This window comes from Balaenoptera musculus, chromosome 6 (genome assembly GCF_009873245.2).
Source record: "Balaenoptera musculus isolate JJ_BM4_2016_0621 chromosome 6, mBalMus1.pri.v3, whole genome shotgun sequence".
Lineage (NCBI taxonomy): Eukaryota > Metazoa > Chordata > Mammalia > Artiodactyla > Balaenopteridae > Balaenoptera > Balaenoptera musculus.
In genome coordinates, this window is record NC_045790.1 from 59,260,342 (window position 1) to 59,284,347 (window position 24,006).

The following is a 24,006-nucleotide window of genomic DNA, read 5'->3' on the forward strand; positions in this document are numbered from 1 at the left end:
GCGCACACACACACACACATATATTTATACAGATCCATGATTAGTTATCTAAGATTACTACCAACGTAATGTGGCTCTATATAAACATTAGTATAAAATTGTACCAAATGACAGAGAATTAAGGCCCCACTCCCCATTTGCTGTTAGTAAGAAAAATCATTGATTCAAAGCATATGATCTGGAGCATGCTTTCCATCATTGGCACACCACTTAATTTTGGGGGTTTCCTGTTTTTTAGCTTGCTTGTTTATTTGTACATTACTTAAGAAGTCATATTAAACATCAGACATCATCTCAAGATACCACTAACAAAATATATCTTCTGTCATCCCTCTCTCACCCTCACCCATTTCAATTTTGGCATGTGATACACCATTTCCTGAAAATTCAGCTCTAATTATTGGGAAAATTCTTAGCACTATTCTAAGCCACAGATCATTATGCTTTTACTGCTTCTTCAACTAAATATTAGCCTCTTATGTTGATGGGAAATTTTAAACAAAGAATAACTGCTAAAAATACTTATCCAAACTCTGGTAAAATTGCTGGAATAATGTAGTTTTATAACAGTAACCCAACATGGCTGGTGATAGAAAGAGACAGAAAAGTTTGAGTCACTGATATAAAAGTTAAAGTGACAGGAAAAGATTCCAGTTTTATTAAAGCTTACCAATCTCTTATTAATTCACTGTAATTCACAACTGCTTACTATTTTTACCAACTATGTATTTTTCCCATATACTTTTCTAATAATCAAATTCTAAATATCAGAGATTAGGTCTATTTTTATGCAATCATGAGGAAATGGCAATGTCTTTAAAACTAGTTCAACCTCTTCATGGTGCTATTAAAGAGGGACAGTAAATTTATTTATGTATACCCAAAAGGCCTTCCCCAATAACTATGCCAACGGCCTCACAGACAACCATGTCTAATAGTCCCCTTATGCACTAAAAACTTTCAGGGCTGTTCTGTTTTCATTCTGGTCTTTAGATGACAATATAATCAGTGTCCTGATCTTACTTCCTTGAGATTTTGGGTCAGGAAAATTGTTGATGGGGCAGTTAATGAAGTTCTGCCTCAGGTAATATAATTGAAAGTGCCAGGGGAAATAATTTAATTCCCAAATTCCCCAAGGTAGCCACTCTATCTACAACTTAAACCCCACAGTAGGAAGTTTGCTATTTGGAAATTGTTCAAAGTAAGTATCCTTTTAGAGAAGATCCTAGGTTCCAACTTACAAGACCTCATAAAAGTTCAACCAAATCATGTAAAATATTTTATCTCACTCTATTTATAGTGATGCAATCTCTTAACTCTAGTCCAATCAGACTTCAGTCCAATCACTCTAATAATAGAGTCCTATTTAAAAGTCATTACTGAGGTAATGAATATGAAGTAATAAATGAGCACCATATTATAGGAATCATTTTTAAAGTGAATGAGCTTGCAAATTTAGGAACAAACCATCCCTCTGAAATTCCTACATTTGGAGAAGTCTTATCTTTGTTGCTGACTGATATTATCTTTCAGAAATAACTGAGGCCGAATCCCTTGACATGCCTAGACATGTGGGTCTAAAGGGATGATGGAAGAGAAGAATGAGTGATGGCAAAAAGACCCAGATTATGGCTCCGGCTCTGCCACTGCCCAGGGCAAAAATCACCGAGATTTTCTGAGCTCCTAGTCTTTCTTCGTGAAAGCCTGAGGGCTACGGTACCCTCCCAGAGCTGTTCAGAGTACTGAATAGGCTGAAGGACATAAAACCTTTGGAAAAATAAAATTTACTATGTCTTAGAACTGATTAAATAAATGTCTCCACTATTCTCTAGTAAATCTTACTGGAAAGCCTCCACCAAAACAAAAGCCAAAGACATGATAAGTGATAATAAAGTCCTATGAAACTTACTATTGAAATTCTCCCCATTAATGGGCAAATAATATGTCTGCAGCAGTTTCTTTTGGGCAAGGCCAAGGTTGCCATGATGTTAAAACTTAATTTCTTTTGCTAAAATAAAAAGTCATATAATTTCAATAAAAGAGGTTATTAAAATATTAAGGATAACTGGTATAACAGAGGCTGAGAATAAATCTTACTATTTCCAAATTCCTTCTCCAATTTCTGCTCTCTACTATCTATTGAACTGGCTAGCTACCTCCAAGGACAGGTTCTACTCAAACTCTGAAGAGCACCAGGTCTCCTTCAGAGATTCAGACAAGGAGTACACCTCATTTGTCATTTAGGAGAAGTGTGACACCACAGTCTACCTCACTACTCTACACATACATATACACTACATCTATTCAAAACAATCCTGTAACACAGGTAACATTATACCCAAATGAACAGATGGAAAAAAACCAGTGCTCCTAGAATAGTGGGAGGCAAAGATAAACCTAAATCTACCTGACTCTAGGCTTTCACTTATAAACTCTACGCTTCCAGTTCTGACCATGTTAAATACAGCATATCATCCTTTTCTCTCAGCATCAATTATCAACAAAGATCCAAGGAGCTAAAATTTAGGACAGGCAAACATATAAAGCTGCTACATTGTTCCCACCCAGGCATACAGCCGCCCTACACAAACAATGGCAAAGCCTATAAGAAAAGCTGCTTCACTTGGGAGTCGGTGATAGAATTTAGTGTAAAAGTAGCCTCCAGAAAGACCCCAGTTACAAACAAGCCCCACAACGACAGGTTGAAATTTGCCAAACCGTTCAAAGCTTAAAGCCGTCAAGTCTCTGCAGAAAGTCTGCACACCAGCCCAAGTTCATAGACAAATGCCTCTTCCCAGATCCCATTCCTTCATATAAAGCTCTTCTACACAATGTCCAGCAGGTGCTTAAGCAATATCTGCAACTCACCTGACCTCTGCTGGGCAGATGTTTCCTTCCTGGTCCCACCCCTCCCTTCACCCCAATAACCCAGTGCATTCTAAGCCTGCCCTGCCCTGTTGGTCTATTTACCCTGTATCTGCCTGGTTTTCTGAAATAATTCACCATTGGACCGTAATTTGTACACATATGTGTAAATGAGAAGTTTATCAAGGATCTTTCCTTTCAATCTCTGTATCATCAGCCTATCAAGAATCAGATGGCAATTTGAAAGAACTCCTAAATTTTCATTACCATAGGCACTCAGGAGCTGCTTGAGGACCAGGCTTTGGACTTCGGACTTCACAGAGGAAGTAAGTACCCCCAAACTGGCATCAGCATGAACGATGCATCTATAAACCTATGCAGAGAGACCATGCCCGGTTTGAGTTCACGCCCTTGAGCTCTGGGCCTGGGTCCCTGAACACAGGCCACATCCAGGCCAGGAGCACTCATCTCCGGACTATGAGCATCTGGGATTCCCTCTTTAGTGACCGCGCTCAGTCACTGGGAGACTGAAGGAGGACAGGGCAGCCACATGCCACATTGGAAAACTTGCCAATAAGGACTCATTCCCACCTAATACAGAGAAATAATGCAAAAATCACAGCAAACCAATTCTTCCCAAAATAACCTTCTGATGAACATTACTTCTACAAGAGGCTGTGGTCAAAAAACTTTGGCATCCTTTTCTCCTCCTCTTACAAAGTCACGGTGCCAACAGGCACTCCGAAGGTTCTGAGAGGCCATGCTATAAGGAAGCCTGTTTAACTTTGCTTAACTCCACTTTTCCCAGATGTGATTTGACCACGGGACCTTGTTTACGTAAGACATTACTATCTTTCCTCAACAATGTCAATATCCAACGCACATGTTTCTCTTCCCCTGCCCACCCGCCCTGCCCCGACTCCTGCCATCATCCTCAGCACCTTCAACGTTGTCCCCACGGGGCTCTTTCCAAACAATGCTCTGAGCCTCCATCTCTCTAAAGTTTTACTGCCACACGCCCAGCTCTAAGCTGGACTCAAAGTGACCAGCAATAATTTCTGAAATCTATAAATTTATGGGGAAAAACATCATTTCATTAGAAAATCCAATTATTAAAAAAAGAAGATCCACCTCCTAGGTACTGTAAAACTCTGAGAAAATACTAAAAGATATTATTAAAGATTCTAACTAAAGTTTTCAGGTACTTTTATTTAGTATTTTTTAAAAGATTATGCTTTCCTCATTTGGCTCTAACCATCACTTTCTATGACCCTTAATGCAGTCCAGCCAACACCTACTCGAGTACTGTGATACAAACAAAAGACCATCCACCCAATTTCCACTTACTTTAAAGCTAGGCTAATGTAAATTACTGCCCCCAATTCATACGCCTGTAACAAGCCCTTGAAGTTTCAAAGGTAATGCAAATGAAGAAAGAAAAATAAAACTTGGTTAGTTTTAAAGACTTCAAAATTCAATCCATTTCGCACAGTAATGTGTGAAAATTGCACCTTTCAATAACTAAAACGAAAGCTCTGGCCACATTTTAAAATAGAGGATTTCCTTAGGATCTTTACACAGTAAGAATAAAATTAGACCCATGTGAAATTCAATTTGCTTTAAAGTTAATTACAATGTGTGATGTGATAGCTCTTTTTGTTTCTTCCTTTCCATGAAAATATCACATTCTCTAAACTTTCTACTTTTAAAACAAACCTCTTTTCCTTTTTGCATTTTTACACACCAAAATACCTACAATTTTACAGCAGTGCTTTCTTTTCTTTCTGAAAGTCTAGACAATAACCAATGTAGAGCAAGTTCTGAAGTAACAAAAAAATTCTGCAACAAAAAGTACCATATAAAAAGACTGTTCACCTTAAAAAGGTAAATATGAACATGACAAGAAGGAGGGCAGAGAAGAAAAGGGGGGAAATGCCCCCTCAAATAAAAGATAGCAGAGAGCTTGGAACTCCTGCCTTGATTCTGGACCATTGAGGCTTTGAGGTTAGTGGTATCCCTGGTTCCAGGCAAAAGCAACTCCAATCCTCTTGGGAGAAAAGCATCCTTCACTTAAACCTGTAAATTCTCCACAAATTAAGATCAAGCCAAAGAATACAACCAAAGATCACTACGCATACAGGGAGTCAAGACCTCACTGCAGAAAGCTAGCAAAAACAACTGACCCTGCACCACCCCAAGGACTGTTGATATCAGAATTTTCAGACACTAAAGAATGTGAAATGTTTAAAGAAATAAAAAATGGAATCACAAAGACAAGAAAGTAAAATAAACTATTTGGAATGACCAGTCAGATTTGGGGGGAGAGGTGGACTTCTAGAAATGAAAGATATCATTATTAAACTAAAAACTCATTGAAAGGATTAAACAAGAGAAGTATAAAATTTAAGACATGAACACACAATGCAGTACAGAAAGATGAGAAGGAATATCTGAAAGGTAAAGTTAAGCATACTTAGGACAGAATGTCTAAGGTTCATGTATTCAGAGTCCCAGCAGAGAGAAAAATACAAAATTATTGATAAATAAAGTCACTAAAAGAGAAGACTGATGAAACCAATTACATTAAAATTAAAATCTGTTCATTAAAAGACACTGTAAATAAGTCCATCTCCAAAAATTTTGATGTCAACTTTAGTTAACCTTAAATACACTGAGTTGAAGCTACAAAACAGACTTCTCAGACCTTTAGTGACGCTACAGCTTTTGTTTTACAGTGACCAAAACATCAAAATGCCAATTACATTTATTGATTAAAAACTGCTTATAAAGCCTTCATTATTACTCCTACTCTTGAAGACAATAATATTCTATGTGGACAAATATTTGGGCTCATTCTGGCATTCCAATATTCTTAGTCTTTCTAATTTAACTCTTTTCACAGCCATGTTCAGTGTAAAAATAATAATTTCTGTCCATCTTCCTTTTAAAACTAAAACTGTTTTTGTTTGATGTAATATAAAATATGGAATTGATTTTGCAGGGTCACAGACGATTCATGTTTTTGCTATATACCTTTGTACATTATTTTCTTATCAAACTAGTTACCAAGTATTTTTAAATGCTTGTAAACAAATATATTTTTACAACATACCTGTATATATGTAAAGCCAAGTATTTAATTCTCGCTGTTCACTTTTAAAACTGACAAAGAAAAAAAGTGAACACTACAGAAACCATGGAAGAACTTTACTTGTCCTGGTCTTGGTTGTCCCATCTTTGGCAAGTCACATACCTACTCAAGAAACATTCCCAACAGAGTACAGTAGGATGAAAATCTAAAATCGCTTTCAACATTCCCTGCTAGATATTGACTATTATATCAAGTATTAGGTGTATAGCATTTAATTGACAATTATATAACTGTAGATGGCTTCTGATTTTGTTTTTAACTCTATGGATTGTGTTTAAATAATTCAAAATTATATTCCTGATTCTGAGATACTAAGTGGTATTGCACAGTTGTCACTTTACAGAATGTGTACAACAGTCCCAGGAAGCTGATAAGGTGTACCCTTGTATAGCTTCAGGTGCTAGAATTAAAACTGACCTGTTATCAGACACACACAAAGACACTGAAAATAGAAGAAACAAAAAAGTTTTGGAAAGAACAAGCCACTATTGAAGCAAATAATTCAACAAATGTAATTCAACAATATGGCATAGTTTGGGTATCCAGAATACATAAAAAATTCCAAATAATAAGGAAAAGTCAAACAATCTAATAGAAAAATAGGCAGAGGAAAAAAGAGAAATCACAAATGGCCAACAAAGATATGAAAAGCTGGGGCTTCCCTGGTGGCACAGTGGTTAAGAATCCACCTGCCAATGCAAGGGACACAGGTTCAAGCCCTGGCCCGGGAAGATCCCACATGCCGCGGAGCAACTAAGCCCATGCGCCACAACTACTGAGCCTGCGCTCTAGAGCCCGCAAGCCACAACTATTGAGCCCACGTGCCACAACTACTGAAGCCTGTGCGCCTAGAGCCCGTGCTCTGCAACAAGAGAAGCCACGACAATGAGAAGCCTGCACACTGCAACGAAGAGTAGCCCCAGCTCACCACAACTAGAGGAAGCCCGCGCACAGCAACGGAGACCCAACACAGCCAAAAATAAATAAATAAAATAAAATAAATTTAAAAATTAAAAAAAAAAGATATGAAAAGCCATTCTACGTCATTTGTAGTCAGAGAAATGCAAATTCACACACAAGATATTTTAAAGCCACAACACTGACAATAAGTAATAAGATGAATGATATTAAGTGCTGAAGAGGATGTATGTCAGCATGAGGAAACTTTTGGAGGTGAGAGAAGTCTTCTAAGACTGGTTGGTGGTGATGGTTACACAAAAATCATTGAATTATACGTTAACATCAGTGAATTTTGTGGTATGTAAATTATACCTCAGTAAACCTGTCTTAAAAATGATTATATAGTGCTGGGGGAGAGTAAATTGGTACAAAGTCTTTGAGAAACAAGGTAACAGTATCTGACAAAGTTGAACACTCACGGAGGCAGCACTTCCATTCTTAGATAAGTGCTTTAGAGAACTTGTATACAGTGTACCAGAAATCATATACAGGAATGTGTTCATAGCAGCAATATTCATTTTAAAAAGAAAATATCCCCTGACAGGATAATAAAAAATAAAATGTATATGCACAAAATGGAATGTTATACAGCAATGGAAATGACTGAACAGCAGCTCACACAATATGATGGATAAACTCAGAAAACCTAGTGTTTTGTATAGTCTCAGCAGACTACATAAAGTGATACTACTTTTAATAAGGTCAAAAATAAGCCAAACTAAATATATTGTTTAAAAATATGTGTTTGTGGGCTTCCCTGGTGGCGCAGTGGTTAAGAATCCGCCTGCCAATGCAGGGAACAAGGGTTCAAGCCCTGGTCCGGGAAGATCCCCCATGCCGCGGAGCAACTAAGCCCGTGCGCCACAACTACTGAGCCTGTGCTCTAGAGCCCGCGAGCCACAACTATTGAGCCCATCATGACACAATGACTGGAGCCCGCACGCCTAGAACCCGTGCTCCACAACAAGGGAAGCCACCTCAGTGAGAAGCCCATGCACCACAACGAAGAGTAGCCTCCGCTCACTGCAACTAGAGAAAGCCCGCACGCAGCAATGAAGACCCAATGCAGCCAAAAACAAATAAATTAATTAAATAAATTTATTTTTTTTTTAAAATGTGTTTGTGCAGAAACAGACTCACAGACATAGAAAACAAACTTATGGTTACCAAAGGGGAAGGAGGAGGGAGATAATTGAGAATTTGGGATTAAGAGATACACAATACTAGATATAAAGCAGATAACCAACAAGGCTCTACTGTATAGCACAGGGAACTATATTCAATATCTTGTAATAACCTACAATGGAAAAGACTCTGAAAAAGGATATATATATATACATCCTTTTATATATACATTTACATACATACATATACATATGTACATATATACGTACACATATGTATGTATGTATAACTGAATCACATTGCTGTACACCTGAAACTAACACAACGTTGTAAATCAACCATACTTCAACAACAGCAACAAAATTTGTGTGAGAAAACCTTTTTTTTTTTTTAAGGCAAGAAATCAAACACAAGGTTCAGGCCACCCCTGGGTGATGGGGTGGGGTAGCAGGGAAGGACTGTAGAAAGAGCATCCCATGAGCAGTATTGGTTTTTTTTTGGTTTTTTCTTTGGGGGGGGGCCCCCGCCACATCGCATGCGGGATCTTAGTTCATTGTTTGAAGTTAGTTCCCCGATCAGGGATTTAACCCGTGCCCCCTGCAGTGGAAGCATGGAGACCTAAGCACTGGACCACCAGGGAATTCCCTATGAGCAGTATTGTTGACGCTCTAGCTGTGGGACTCCATGGTGGGTCTGGGGTAGTCAGTGTATCACTGTGCTGTAAAGCATAAGTTGCACATATAAAATCAGATTATTACATTCCAAAAATATGATAAAGCAAAAGTCATGAAAAAGAGAACATCTCCTGAGTCACATCTCACGGCACCATTTCTGCCCTGGCACCTTTTCTCACTGACACGAAGAGAGCGGCGTATTTCGTAAAAACAGCAGGCGCATTTTCTTTAGTAACCCCTAAACAAACATCCTTCATGGCTCTGATGTGACAGACTTTGACAAATGGCAGAAAGTATAAACTGCTGGAATGCAGGTTGGACTTATAAGTAAATGACTATTGCAGAACAGAATTCTTTACGATTCTCTTCGTCGGAGTCAACTACTGAACATCTCATCACAGCCTCAGGATTTCTGTCCCATTTTGCTTTAATACTGCCACCAGTAGCAGATATTATTCAGTACATACTATGGAGCAGGCCCTATCCTAGGTGTTTTATTTATTCATCTCATTTTATCCTATAAGGTGAATAAATAAAACTATCATCTATTATCAATGCCATTTTATAGATGAGAGAACTGCCCCAGGAGAAGTCAGATAATTTGCCCAAGATCTCCCAGCTCATAACTGTGGAGCCGGGAAGGGTGAGAATGGAAAACTCTAACCGGAGTTGACACTACTGTGTCTGAAGCCTCACTGGCCAAACAATGAGCCAGAAAGTCAATTCTAAACTTTTATATAATCAAGGAGGGAAAAACCTCCCTGTATCCCTGCAATGACTGGAAGAGAAAGTTAGTAATTTGGTTATTATGTTTGCTACTTTTCTTTTTTTTGAGGACTACCAATCAAAAAGATGATTTTAAAAGACTGCCTTTGGCCAAGAGCAGGATTCATGGATTCACTCACAGACATGCATTCTATTAAAAAAAAAAAAAAACTTACTTAAATAATAAACAGAATTGTTAACTTTATTTTACATATCTACACATGGCCCTTGCAGAAAATCCTAAAAGGAATCTGAACCATAAAAGCCCTATTCTTCTTTAAAGAGGATCAATTATCTCAACATTTAATAAAATAGTAAAATCCCATATCCAGACCTGGACAAGTTATTTTTAAATACAGGAAATTAAAAACACAACAATCTTTACTAATGTATTCATATTTTCTAGACTATTAAGCCCCTTGTCTCCTTCAACTCTTTAAGGTGTATTATACTGCAGTGTAAAACAGTACTTCAAAATCACTGTGTTTGTTAATAAACTTTTATAACAGAGATTGCCTAAGTACTTATTATCTATTTTCACCTTCTTTACTAATAGAACCCCATTTAATCGAAACAACAAAGTAGCTGCAGCTGGATATGTACGGTTCTGGCTAATGAAACGTAACTGGACATCACTGGGCAGGGCTTCCAGGAGAAAGCTTTGAAGAGGCTGACTCAAGCAGACACAACTCCTTTGCCCTCCTTCCCTCTACCAGACGTTCAGACACGATCAGCAGCTACCACAAGAGCACAAGGGTAAGAATCTCATCATGAAGATGGCAGAAGAAATTTCTAGGAGTACAGGTCTACGGCAACATCATGGAACCAACATGGCCCTGGACTACCTGCCTCAAATTTTTACATGAAAACTAAACAATCTGTTTCAGCCATTTATTTTAAGGTCTCTACTACTGACAGCAAAATAATGTCTAACACATTTCCTCCTTAGTAACCAAATCCATAGGTCCCCACTTCCCCCATTCCCTAATGGTTTTAAGTAAGAAAGTAATATATCAGAGTCCATGACGCTAATGTGATTCTACTAAAGAAAAAGTAGAAGCCACTTAGCTTTTGAATGGTACCAAAGTATGGGCTGGGCTTGAGCCTCTTTACAACTACTAATGCCAGGAAAATTCAATTTAGATAAAGAATGCACCTCTTTCTCCCTGTTCCTCTATAGGACTCTATCTAGTTATTTGTTTTTTCCACCTTGCTTCATTTCTTCCTCAATGCCACCTCTCACTTAAAGCAATTTTAGATTTAACACACTTGAATAACACCTGGCAGAGGGCTCAAATAACACCCTTTTATTCTTCATGAAGAAAAACAACTTAAGGTATTTCCAATGGTCTCATTTTCATTCTTCACAGTGAAAAATTCTGGATCATATACACAGGCTCAACATTATTTCTTCAATGAAAAAGAAAAAACTAACAATTTTCCTGAATTAATATTCTATATTTTCTCATTTAGAACATTTGGAACATAAGCTTTTAAAAAATCAAACGTATAAACCTGCAAATAAGAAGATCATTTTATCATTTTAGTGATATCTTTCTCTTTAAAAAATTCTTTTTTAGTTAGAACATAATTAGAATCACACTCTTGGAATTCATGGCTCTAACTCTGTTCCAGTGACCCCAAAAGCCCACTGACAGGTGGCGACTTATTTTGAGGAACGGATGCTAGGAAGCTGGCATGTGGGAGCAGCTCCCCAACCTCTCCATCTCAGCCAGACCTGCTGCTCTCTTCCCATAGTCAAGTGGATGATTTACGAGGGAAACTGTATACAACACTGGAAATCCTGTGTGGGCATTCAAGATCTTGGAGATACAGCTATACGTAGTTACCTTGGTTTATTCACTTACTATTGGATTGTGAACATTCTCCTAACATTTATTTTATTATATATATCACCTTCTTGTCTGTAACAATTTGCATCATTATTTTCCTTTGTGACATACAGGTTGTTTTACATTCTTTGTTATAATATTTAAAAAAAAAAAAACACTGGAAAATGATTTTGGCACACAGACATCGATCCGTATTTCTAATCATTTCTAAAATAGATTCTAGAAGCAGAAAGGTGTGGATCAATACTTCCTTTCTGACAACAGAATTATTTGAATCCTTCTACTCTATTTATAAATTTCCTCCTTAAAAAAAAAAAATCAGTTTCCATGTCTGTAAAAAATCATAGTAAAGATGAAATCTAGATGATCTTCATCATCCTTTTTTTTTAAAATGGGGACAGCCCAAAGTAGGAAGGGCTTCAAGTAAACATGCTTTATCAAAGTCCTTTTGTAAACCTGCAGGCAAGGTCAGCTGCAATGGGAACAGAAGAAACTTTTGCTTCTGAAGACACTAAGCATCCAATGAAGACCCTGGCAGATACTAATCCAAGAGAGGAAGAGATCCAGAGCACACAGTGTAGTTCAAAGTTCTAATTATCCTTTCTGGTGACAATCTAAAATAGTAGAAAGAGGGACTTCCCTGGTGCCGCAGTGGTTAAGAATCCGCCTGCCAATGCAGGGGACACGGGTTCGATCCCTGGTCCGGAAAGATCCCACATGCCGCAGAGCAACTAAGCCCGTGCACCACAACTACTGAGCCCGCATGCCACAACTACTGAGCCCGCATGCCACAACTACTGAAGCCCACACGCCTAGAGCCCATGCTCTGCAATGAGAAGCCACCACAATGAGAAGCCTGCACACTACAACGAAGATTAGCCCCTGCTCGCCACAACTAGAGAAAGCCTGCATGCAGCAACAAAGACCCAATGCAGCCAAAAATAAATAAATAACTAAATTTATAAAAATGAAATTTAAAAAATAATAAAATAGTAGAAAGAGAATGGGAAAAGGGATCTCCCAGCTCTGTCACTAGGTGTCATCTTGGATAAACCCTAACATTTTGGTCTGAAGTTCCTCATCTATAAATTTGTTGGCTACATCATGATGTCCAAGACTCTTTCCAGGTGAAATAATCAATGCTTTGATGATCACCAACCAAATTCAGCACTAGAACTCTGGCTTTTCAACTCTGCCTTTCATGTTCTTTCCCCTTCAGTAAATTCCCACTTCTGTTTCCCTAACACTTTCTCAGGGATATCTGCCCTTCCAGGCATAGTGACCACTCAGTACCTCCAGCGCTCTCTAAGCATCCTCACTAAGAGAGTTCACATGTCTGATGCCCACAGATGCCCTGAATTCTCACCACAATCTCAGGGATTGTGCCAGTTCCCAAGAAGCATAACCTCTTTCCATGCCTACCCCTTTCCATGCCTATGGTACATAGTATTCACACGACCCACGGGGCACCTAGTCTGCCCTGTATGTGTTATTTATCCCTTAGGGAAACCTTTCACAACTCTCCAGCTACCAAGTTAGCAACTTCCACTGGCAAACACCTGGTATCCCTAACACTTCTCACACCCTCACAAACTACTCAGCATGGGACTCATATGTGTTTATCAATTTAGCACTTCCAGAGACAAAACTGATTTTCCCCACAGTGATCCCACCTAAGCCTGTAACGTGCAAGATAGATACTTGAGGGCAGTAGCCATGTACTCTGAGGTCAGCCTGCAACTGGGCTTAACGCTCTTCTGTCGACAATTCCCTAGCAATACCCCTCCGAAAATACAGCTTCCAGAACTGCTGAAACATTCTAGATGCAATGTGTCAAGTGAATAAACTACCATCACCTCCCCTGTCTGGATGGCATAACTTGAGATCATGAGGCTAAGACTTCATTTACTAAAGATCAGCCATACCATGCTGGCAGGTGATGAGTTTTGATTAACTAGAAGCCTTATTTCACAGAAGTAAAGTCTAAAAGTCACAATACCAAGCCAACAGCCGTCTCTTAGCATTAAGACATGTCTAGAATGATGATATTTTCCCTTGGATGTGAAAATTACACATACAGTTAGTGCTCTGGCTTAAAATTATTTCTTATTTCAGGATAAATGATATCCTAACATGATAAAAATACAAAATGTAAAGGAACTCTGGTGACTCAACAGTTTAAATGTTTTACCTCATTTGGAAACGCTCAGCCTCAGAAAAATTTGTTGTCCAAGAGCACCATCTGGTGGATGAAGGTATTTAAGCTACCCCAGTGCAGGAAGATTAAAAAAAAGTCATCTATAAGGCTAAATGCCAGTAAGACTACAATTTTGGTATGAAAAGATTCCTATGCTTCAGCCAACATATTTCTTATAAAGGGGTTCTTGACAAAATTCTAATATAAAAGGAATCTACAACTCATAAAAACTCATTGTCAATGACTTCACCTTCTTGAAGAAATCTTATAAAAGAGCAAACATTTTTAAGCTGAAAGAAACCTCAGAGAGCTGTTAATTCAATCCCTTTCCTTTACAGACTCTAAGGCAAAGACAGAGCTTTCCTGAAAGTCACAGCTAGGGATGGCAGACCTTGACTATAGAAGTAAATAGGTCAAATATTCTGTGCTGTTTAATACAGCCTTCTATTTCAAGAGGCTGTGGAGAAAAGGCAGGAAATGAGGCATTGTCAGTGGCAAAGTACCACTCTCATGGGTTAGCAATGATCTGCCCACCCCACTGTGCACTGTGGCCCAGCCTCACACTGACCCACAGAAGACTAACAACTGTCATACCCTTCCTGCCTCCGCAGCCCCTAGGGTCCCTCTCCACCTTAGATAAATTGGCTTTCCACTGTCCAAGAAAACCATCCTACCAATAAAAATAAGAGATAAAAACATGTTAAATCATCCTGTTGAAGAATATCTGTAATCACGGCAAAGCATTCATATGTGTTAAAACGGGAGGGAGAAAAGACAAAACCAAACTATGTTCACCATGATACCACGCCTGTTAAAAGAAATATAATTATTGAGCACAAAGTAGAGAAGAAACATTGGAAGGGAATACACTAAACTTTTTTGACAGCTCTTGTCTCTGAATGCCAAGATTACGAGTGATTTCAATTTTCTCTGTCATATAATGCTTTCCATCATTTTTTATATTAACATTTATATTAACAAAAAGGTAATTTTTACCTATAAAATTTATGCATTTATAATCATAGACTATAAAGAAAACTTAAAAGGGAAATTAGAAAGAGGACCCCCATACACACCCATCCATCCAGTACATGCATAGTTAAAAAAAAAAAAAAACATTTTCCCCAGCTCTCAAGGAGAAATATGCAGTATAAGACATTATATATATATATATATTTTTTGACATTATATTTTTTTGTCTTAAGGTTTGTCACTGTATTTTTCAAACTGTTTTGAATTTTCTGTCAATTATCTATTAATAAATAACTGGATGACAGAAGCAATAGACTAGCAAATTAATATTAAAGGAAAATCTTGGAAATACAGTTTAAAATATTTTATATATCTTAAGATGCAGGGACTTGAGTTCACATCCTAAGCCCACTTTCTGCTTGTAACTCAGCCCATTTTGCCTGAGTTATATGTCAGAATTTATGGCATGATGCTCCCCAAATAACTCCATGACGTCTTGTTTGAGAACCTCTGTCTCGTAATGTGATTAGGTCTCTGAGGTTCATATCAGGGACACAGTTACCTGAAGGTCAGTAAACAAGAATGGAAACTGTTACCTTGCCTGGAGATCCCTGCATCATCTATGTAGAGTGAGATCAGAGAAGGAATCTTTTGCTAAATATCTTAAGGCAGAGGTTTTCAAAATGTTGTCTGGGGGCCATTGGGAGACCTCCAGGTCCCATCAGGGTCTGTGTCATCAAAACCGTTTTCACAATTATACCAAGACATTATTCTCCTTTTTCACTCTCATTCTCGCATCAGTGTAAGGTAGAGTTTTCAGGAGGCTACATGATATTACAACAGATTAAATGCAGAAGTAGATATAAGAATCCAGAGGGGTTTTCTATTAAGCTAGACATTAGTAACTTGAAAAAAAATGTAAAATAATGCCACTCCTCTCACTAAATTTTGTGTGTAGGAAAATATAGTCATTTTTTATAAAAATAGGAATGTTATATAACATTATTTTTAATGAATTAAATACTTTTAAACATTCTCAGTTTTAATTTCCAATACAATAAACAAGGATAGATACAACCTACATAAACAAAAGCTCTTTGAGGTCCACAATAAATTATTAGAAATATAAATGGGTGCTGAGACCCGAACTACTGTCTCAGGATACTAGTGTTCAGAAAAACACACACTGAAGAAGATCACTCTGACCCCTCCCTCTTCCTCCTTACTCAAAGCACTCTCCAAGCCTCTTGCTATGACCAGTCCATCTGGTAGACCATTACCTGATCACACTTTCTAAAGCATGATTCTGATCCTATCACTTCCCTATTGAATAATCTCAAACGTTCTTCAAGATGTAGAGAATGATAACCAAAAATACTCAGGAAACTCCATGATCTAGCCTCAGCCTATTTTTCCAGAGTCATGCACTCATCAATTCTATCATTATTTAGGGGCATTATTTGAAGCAGATGCTATGACAGGGGCTGGGGCTGGAGAGTCTATAAGAAATGATACCTGCCATCACTGGACTCAGAGTTTACTGTGAGAGAAACAGAAATAATATAGGTATCCTTCATTTTCTGTACTAATTTTCCAAATACCTGCTGTAATAACATATTTTTTTACCCAAAATTCACTGTCCAAATCAAAAACTCTCTATAATGACCTGTGAACCAACAGAACGGTTTCAGTTGTATACAAATCTAGGTGAGATAATATAGACGGCAATTCGGTTGTATCTCAGCTCTTGTCCCAAAAGGATTATGCCTCGTGCCCAGATTAAATGCACTGGGCATCACTGCTATCATCTTCCAATCATTATTGGTGGAAATGTCTTCTGCAAATGTGGAAAAGCCTGAAAAGAAGGTAAGTGAGCATAAGAGTCCTAGAAAAGCCCACACATTAGAAAGACTTGAAGGTGATGGTGTGCAATGAGGGAGAGAAGCACAAAACACATGATCGCGATATGTCCATACCTAACAACATAGCAGTGCTGCTCCTGGAAAGCTTAATCGTGTTACTCGAACCAACACCATATATGAAAAACTAGAAAAACTCCTTGTGCAGTGGACTGATAGTCATTCTCAGTGTAGGAGACCACTGAGTACCAGGCTGGTAGAGGAGAGGGCGGACACCTTCAGTGATCTGGAGGCAGCTGCAAATGGGAGGAACATGATTCAGTGAAGGAGCTGAGTTTCAAAGCAAGACTGGGAGATTTAAGAACAGTGAGAGACTGTACAAGTTGTGGATCACGGGTGAAGCAGCTTCCCCTCACAGTGAGATGTGCTATCTTCCTCCAGTGAACTGCTGAAAACTATCATCGAAGATGGTTATACACAAGGGAAACGGTCAGTCTTAATGCCATGCCATCTCATAGGTTTATTCAGAAGAAAGAAGTACTTAGACATAAAGCATCCAAAGAAGGCTAAATTACTGTGAAGTAGGAACCTTGCTGGTACACTATTATGAAAACATCATCTCAAAGGGGCCACTGCAGACAACAATGCCTGTTAGGATATGAATGAAGTATTCAAATCAGAAAGCCTGGATGATGGAGGAGACAGGTGAGGCTTAGGGGAAGAGGTGTCTGTCACCACTCAACAAAGGGAAAATCTTGCAAAGAAGACTCGTGAAAACAGTGTTATCAAGAAGGTAACAGCCAGCTTAAGGAAAGCATGTGGGACTTCATTTTTAAACCTCAATTTAATGAACCATTATCATCATTAAGAGGCTTACCACTATATACATGATAGGTATTGTTAGAAATGCAGCCCCAAAGAGCACAGAACACAAGCCTGAATGACTTAATGTCACTGTACTAGTGTAAGTAAAAAATGTTGATGCCGATTCTTAGCTCTCACACACAGAACAAAGAGATGCACTCTGTCTTCAAAGGTCTGTGGAAGCATGGCTATTGGGTATCCCAGAAATGTTCTACCTCCTTTTTTCCCTGCAGATATCTGTTTATTTTCATGTCCCTTAGTCAAACTGAAACATCCCACACAGTTATATCACTTTTTTCTACCTGTTCATCTTTTCTCTTTGTCTGTCTTCTTTTTGTGTGTTTGTTTCCTGAAGTAACTCCCATGTTTCTTTTATCAGAGGACTTATTTTTTAAATGTACAGTTAGAATAGGCTAATTAAAACTTTCTCCTTTTTTTTTTTTTGGCCGTGCTGCACGGCTTGTGGGATCTTACTTCCCTGACCAGGGATTGAACCCAGGCCCTTGGCAGTGAAAGGGTGGAGTCCTAACCACTGGACGGCCAGCGAATTCCTTAATTAAAACTTTCTTTATCAGTGGACCAGCCGTTAGTAAAACACAACCCAAAAAAAAGAAAAAAAAAAGTTTCAGATCTTAGGACTCTTATGCTTCTATTACTGTTTTCAAGGAATCATCTAGGGCCACCCAAGAATACAGGTGGCTCTATTTCTAAGTTCAGGACCTTCTTTACTTACAGAAGGTCCCTGACATCACCAAATTTCATTTCAAGGTATCAACATAGTCAATCTCATTCTCCCAGAAACATTCAGAATTTCATCTGTATCTCAAAAAAGGTTTTGAGCACCCTTCCCCAAGAGCAAATAATTGTGCCTCTATATTAGGGGTTGGCAAACTTTTTCTGCAAAGGGCAAGACAGTAAATATTTTAGCTTTTGTGGGCCATACAATCTCTGTCACAACTACTCAACTCTCCCACTGTAGTGCAAAAAAGCCAGGCACATATAATATGCAGATGAACAATAAGGCTATGCTCCAATTAAACTTTATTTACAAAGACAAGCAATAGGCAGAATCTGGCTGCCAAGCCAGGCTTTGCATCATACACCCAAAGACTGGGCTTTGTCATGTCATGCCTTTGAAAGTCTTGGCATTTTGCTTTAAAACCTAGTAACTTGCAGGGCTTCCCTGGTGGCGCAGTGGTTGAGAGTCTGCCTGCCAATGCAGGGGACACGGGTTCGAGCCCTGGTCTGGGAAGATCCCACATGCCGCGGAGCAACTAGGCCCGTGAGCCACAACTACTGAGCCTGCACGTCTCGAGCCTGTGCTCCGCAACAAGAGAGGCCGCGACAGTGATAGGCCCGCGCATCGTGATGAAGAGTGGCCCCCGCTTGCCTCAACTAGAGAAAGCCCTCGCACAGAAACAAAGACCCAACACAGCCAAAAATAAATAATAAATAAATAATAAATTTTTAACAAACAAAAAAGCAGAAAAAAAAAAAAAAAAACCAAACTAGTAACTTGCTTAAATCATGTTACTGATACTGCTGCCACAGGCTGCTGCCCATGGTGTTGACTGAGATTTTTAAGTATATCCTAAGGAAATCAAGCTCTGAAAGCAGCAGTCGAATGAAAGAGGGGCCAAGACTCATTCCCTGGAATCTCCAGGTCCTACTTACTCCCTTTACTATCAAGGCTGATTGTCCTCAAGTAGTCCTTCATGAACACTCTCACTCCTAATTCTTGTGTTGTACCCAGGCCTGGATCAACACTACAATGGCACCTCTTTTTGCCCCTTAACAGACCTGCCTGGTGCTTCAAGACAAACATCTGAGCAGAAGGGGCCCTCACAGCCCCATCACCGGCCAGGCTGATCTCTCTCCCTCCGACCCCACAGCCGCTATTCCAGGTCTGCCTCACCCTCCTCAAGACCAGGCTCACCAAAAAGCCTCCAAATTCAGTAAAAATACAAAGACTATTAAGTGCAGTCTTACCCTCAAATTTACCTAGTTTCAGCCCCATTCTTCTCTCCCCTTCCTTTACCTGACTTGAACTTGCTCCTCTAGGCCAATCTCAGATGCCATGTCTCCAACAAAAAGTCTTCCTTCAACGCCAAGCTACTGTAAGTGCCTCTGCTCTGGGCTCCGGTGGAACCCGACACTTGCCTTTACAGCCAAGCTCATTACATCCTACTGCCCCTTTGCCCCTCAAGCCTGTGAATTATTGAGAACCAGGATCCTTATTCATCTTTGCACCCGGCACAGACTGTTTCTCTTACCTTCCCCACACCCTCTCCAAGAACTCCCATCCCCACCAAGAAACGGTTATGGTTTTTCAACCCTTCTTTTAACATTAAGGGAAAAAGCCGTAACTAGCAATTGAGGGGGGGAACTGAACTACAACTTGATGACTATAATCCCTTTCAAAATAATGCCGTGAACCATAACAAACCCATTCCCAATACAATTTAAATTGAGCTGAGCAGTTGAACAATGCAAAGATACAATAGTGAAGAGCAAAACAATACATGGGCTTTATTCAATGCACATTCATTGTGATGATTTCAAATGTTCCTGACAGTTACAAGTTATTACTACACTCACTCTTCATCACTCTCCTTAATGCACTCTTTCTCTTGTTACTCTGCATCTACCTCAAGGGGACAAATACAAGTTATTTTTCATTTGCTTGAATTCAGTTGTCTTGAGTGTGACTGGTTTCATTTACCAGTAGCAGTTTACAACATCTCTCTTATGTCTTTCTTTATGATACAAAAGCATTGAAAACGTCAGCTCAGTTCTGGAGCTACTAAATGCTCCTACAAAAATTCCATAAAATACTATGCCTTGTAGGTCCTACCAAAATGACAGATTCCTGGCTCCAAAACCTGTAAATAATGAGGATGTTTTAAAACTGCATGTTTACAAACCAGCGGATTTTGTTCATTGGATTTTAATAACTAAAGTTACTCAAATCTGAAGTCTAAAGTCAATGTTCCCTTGAAGCAATGCCATTGTGTAACTGGTTTTCAAACACAAGCAGTAAATTGATAAGCACTGCAAACCAATGTCCATCACCCTCAGCTGTGCTGTCAACAATTATGTTATTTTAACTATCAAATGTGTAAAGCCAGTTCAGGGCAGTTTTATGTTGACTGTTCTGAAAATCGTATGCTGCTTCTACCTCTTTATTATATTTGCAAAAAGGAACAAAGAGCCCAATGATCCCAAGGTATGGTTAGAAAAAAATCTTGGATTGGGTTTTATTTTATTTTTGAGTCCTGAGACATGCAACCTCTCAGCCCAAGATCCAGATGATTCCTCGGCTCAGTCTTCCTTTTAGAAACCTGTAAACTTGCCAGGATACCACAGGGACGAAACCACAGAGAAGGAACAAAATAAACCATTAGCTCAGGGGAAATTTGTAGGTGACCCAGACCTAGTTGTACACATTTCCACAACTGTGAGACTAACTGTACATAATTACTTCCTTAAAACTGGTGTGGGGAATAAGAGCACCTGGCAGCCAGTCTACCAGCCTCGTAACTTTGAGAAAACACTTTAACTTTGCTGGGCCCCAGCTGAAAATACCAACCGTTATTTGCTTGGCCTCACCCATTTCAGTGGAATTCCCAAAGAAGCTGTTTTAACAAGACAAGGTGCCATCTTCTGTAAGGAAGCTTTACTACTAATGGCACTCCTAAACATTTTCCTAAACATAAGTAATCATAACATGTCAAACTTAAAGAATATACTTGGAGTATAAACGAATCACTTGGCTGTTCAGCAGAAAGTAACACAACATTGTAAATCAACTACGTTTCAATTTAAATAAAAAAGAATATACTTGGAATTGAAATTCCAAAAAAAAAAAAGCAAAGACTTAATACAAGGTACAATCTAAAACTGGCTGGGGTTAGAATACACTAAAATGATCCTCTGGAGACCAATACTGAAAATGCTTCTAAAGCAAAAAAACTGTTAAAATCTCTCAGCCTTTGAGATGGGGAAACACAAACACACATGCAAGCACATGCAGACATATACATACACACACTAACATAAAATAAAAGGCCACCCTGTTTGGGAAAAGCATCTTGGTAATTTGTATAGAAATCAGCGATTTTTAGAAGGTGACTGCTCTCATCTGCCAATCCTGGACTTCAGCTGCAACATTTCCAGCCTGCAGCCAGCCCTTATCGCTTCAGACTATCCCCACAATCTGAATTGGCTCTGGCCAGTCTATCCTGTTACTGTTTGTCCTGAAATCAGTGGGTTTTGTATGCTGATAGACTTGCTCGGTTTGTCTCAAGTCTGAAGTCAAGGGGAGATTCTGTCAGCAACCAAGGACCTCTGTTCAGTCCTGAATGGCGGGTTTTTCCTCCAATCCCAGGATTTGTTCCTAAACTTGGTGCTCCTAAGTGTATAGTTATACCACCCCGTAGATTGTCTAGTTAGTTAATATATTGTGCAGTGTTAAATACATTGCACCCTTAAAGCTGTTTGCCCATTTTATCTTTATTTCAAAAGTCTGAACATATGGCTAGCATATGCTTGAACTCTTGGTGAAATTTAAATGCTAATAAAATAGGATACCCAAAATAAATAAATAAATGGCCAAAAGGAAATCATAAAGAGGTTATGTTTGTTTGGTAAGCTTAAGAGTAATTTTTTTCTTCATTTTTTCTCTATTTTTCAATTTCTCTACATGAGCATGTACAAACTTAAACAAAAATTCTCAACAGGGAGGTTACTTACACTAGTGAAAATACGAAAGGGGGAAGAGAAAGGATGTTTTCCCTTTCTTTAACTTTTATTTTTAGTATTTCAAACATACACATATTCTAAACATCATGTATCCATCACCTAGCTTCATTTAACAATATTTTGCCAATCTTTATTCAACGAAAGTCATACCACTTTATTTCCTGCGGTATTTTAAAAACAAATCCCAGGGGAATTCCCTGGTGGTCCAATAGTTAAGACTCGGTGCTTTCACTGCTATGGCCGGGGTTCGATCCCTGACTGGGGCACTAGGATCCTGCAAGCCGCACAGCGCAGCCAAAAAAATTAATTAATTTAAAAAACAAAACACATCCCAGACCGCATGTTATTTCACCTATATATTTTTCAGTGTGTATTGTCAGTTGACAAGAAAAAATATATATATAGCCACCATGTCATCATCACGTCTAATAGGACAACAGTAATTCCATAGTATCATCTAATACCCGGCCCATTTTCAAAAATAAGAATGGTCCTTTCAGTAACAGTGTTCAACAACTGAAGATCCATATAGAAAAACTAAAACTGTGCCACTACCTCATAGCCAGAAATGTATTATAACGAACTGTAACTCAATAAGAAAAGCATGACAAAAAAGAAAAACGTACAAGAGGCTTGAACAGGCATTTTGATAAAGAGGAAATCCAAACAGCCAATGAACATAAAAGAAAAAAATCATGATGTTATTTAAAACCACAAGAACTTACTACACACTCCCATTTAATTTTAGAATGTCTAAAATTAAAAGACTGACAATACCAAGTGTCAGGGAGGCTGTGGGGCAATGGGAAGTAGCAAACACTGGTATAGAAAGGTGTAAACTGGAAACTAGTTTTCTTCTAAAACTACCCATGTGTATACCCTATAACCACTCCTTTGGAGGAAAAGTAGGAGACTATAATAGGTAAAGGGGACAGATAGGGGAAATCTAGGGTGCCCATAATGTTTTCCTTGATGTCAGGGATGGTACCTAGGTATTCACCTTACAATAATTCATGAAGCTCTAAGTTTATGTTTTATGCACTTTCCAGCTTGTTTTATATTTCAAAATATAAACAGTTTAAAAATAGTACAATAACTGACTCAGTCAAGGATTATCAATGGAGGCAAATTCACTGGGTGAAAGGCTATTGGGAACAGGATATTCATCTAGCCTCTAAATATTACCCTATAGCACACTTATTAACTTTAAAGGGAAATCCCTGGCGGGATCCTTCACATGGGGAAAAAAGCAGGTTATAAAGAACATTATTGGGAAAATCAGGGATCTTTGAGTATGGTTTCTATATTAGATGACATTATGTAAACGTTAAATTGCCTTATAACTGAAAGAAACATGCTGAAATAATTAAGGGTGAATTGTCATGATGTCTGCAACTTACTTTCAAACGTTACAGCATAAAGACAGAGAGACAGAGACACAGACAGAGTGATAGAGAAACAAAAAGCAAATGTGGCAAATATTAACAACTAGTGAATCCATGTGAGGGCATCCAGGTGTTCACTGTATCACTTCAACTTTTTGGTAGGCAAGAAATTTCTCTAAATAAAACAATGGGAGAGGGGATAAAAGGTTTCAAAAAAGAAAGATTTTTTTAAAAAATAGGATTTCAAGTAGTATTGGGGGAGGCAAGAAGGATTAGATTATATCAAGCAGATTATGCTCTCATGAAAAATAACTGGAAAAACTGTAAAATGTACTTTTAAAAAAGAAAAAATTCTCACAATTTGTGTGTTGGGGGGATAAAAAAGAGAATATAAGCATGCTTTGTTTTGTTTTGTTTTTGTTATATACATTCATTCATTCATTCATTCATTTATTTTTAGCTGTGTTGGATCTTCATTGCTGCACGCAGGCTTTCTCTAGTTGCAGCAAGTGGGGGCTACTCTTTGTTGCGGTGCTCGGGCTTCTCATTGTGGTGGCTTCTCTTGTTGTGGAGCA

The 24,006-nt window shown here is 38.6% G+C and overlaps 1 protein-coding gene across 6 annotated transcripts in view; it reads right to left on the reverse strand.

The window, feature by feature from the left end:
- KDM4C (lysine demethylase 4C) overlaps window positions 1–24,006 on the reverse strand; it is a 410,124-nt gene that overhangs the window by 325,890 nt on the left and 60,228 nt on the right. The gene's annotated exons all lie outside the window — the stretch shown is intronic.